Source organism: Octopus bimaculoides, chromosome 26 (assembly GCF_001194135.2).
Source record: "Octopus bimaculoides isolate UCB-OBI-ISO-001 chromosome 26, ASM119413v2, whole genome shotgun sequence".
NCBI classification, from domain to species: domain Eukaryota; kingdom Metazoa; phylum Mollusca; class Cephalopoda; order Octopoda; family Octopodidae; genus Octopus; species Octopus bimaculoides.
In genome coordinates this window covers 20,376,783-20,378,089 of record NC_069006.1, presented here as the reverse complement: position 1 = coordinate 20,378,089, position 1,307 = coordinate 20,376,783, and the positions used below count along the sequence as shown (strand labels likewise).

Genomic DNA, 1,307 nt, shown 5'->3' with positions numbered 1-1,307 from the left:
TTAACACACTCACCAGTAAAAGTGGGGGAGGGGGCCAGTCGATTAGATTGATCCCAAGACTATTGAAAAGGTTGCAAGACGCAACGAAAATTTTAGGAGAATACAAATAAGGAATAATTGGAAAATTTTACTGGTGAGTGTGTTAAATTATAAGGCACCAAAAGAAAATGACTCTCCCCAGACACAACATAATGTAAAATTGTATTTTATGACTGAACATAATAACAAACACACACAAAGAATAAAATGTTACCCACCTTTTCAGCTTGAAATTGCTTAGCTAAATGCTGCACTGTCAGAACTGGAAATCTCTAATACGATACAACCGGGCGATTTGTATTCCAAAACGAAATTAAATGAATGGCTCAGCGGGTTATATAACTGCAGGCCTGTGATTGGACAGGTCGCTTGACTGACTATTTACATATGGTAAGATTAAGCATGGGTCGCCTGCAGTACTTGGGCATCTTATAATTTCTTGTATGGTGCGCATAATGCTATAATTTGCTTTTTACTTATTTTTAGGCCTGACTCCAATAAGTTTCTGAGATTCTCTTACGATGCACTCCGTGATATACATTATATTTGTCAAATTATATTTTAAGAAAGTTCGTCGAGAATGGGCAATATTTCATAAGATCCCGCTACTGGTTAAGAAGTTGACTTCGCAATCACGCGGTCTCCGGTTCAATCCCAGCCCGTGACATTTTTAGTAATTTTTTTTTTTTTACCATAGCCTTGGAGGAGACTTGTGCTGTCTTTAAGAATGGACACACAAATCTAGGGGGTCCAATGCTAATCTATTAATGTCGTTGTTGTGTACGTAGGAAGTGGGAGCGCTAAGCATTGCTCTACCTGAGGATTTATAACTCTGTTAAAACCGCCCTCGGGGAGACTGTTTCCAAAGTAAAATAATAATAACAATAATAAATAAATAAATGCCGTCGTAGCATTCAGCAATAAGTCCTGCGCAATCTTTGGGCTCATCAATAATCTTAACTATAGGGCGGCGAGCTGGCAGAGACGTTAGCACGTCGGGCGAAATGCTTAGCGTTATTTCGTCTGTCTTTACGTTCTGGGTTCAAATTCCGCCGAGGTCGACTTTGCCTTTCATCCCTTCGGGGGTCAATAAGTTAAGTACCAGTTGCGTAATGGGGACGATCTACTCGACTGGCCTCCTCCCCAAAGATTTCGGGCCTTGTACCGAGAGTAGAAAAGAATCGTTAGCACGCCGGGCGAAATGCTTAGCAGTATTTCGTCTGCCACTGCGTTCTGAGTTCAAATTCCGCCGAGGTCGACTTTGCCTT

General features: G+C 41.2%; 1 protein-coding gene across 1 annotated transcript in view; it reads right to left on the bottom strand.

Moving 5' to 3' along the window:
• The window catches only part of LOC106868940 (cationic amino acid transporter 2), a 10,572-nt gene extending 9,282 nt beyond the window's left edge, over window positions 1-1,290 (bottom strand). Inside the window, exon 1 of the mRNA XM_014914416.2 lies at window positions 258-1,290. The gene's annotated coding sequence lies outside the window, so the exon portion shown is untranslated. The remainder of the gene's footprint in view (window positions 1-257) is intronic.
• Window positions 1,291-1,307: the final 17 nt, after the last annotated feature.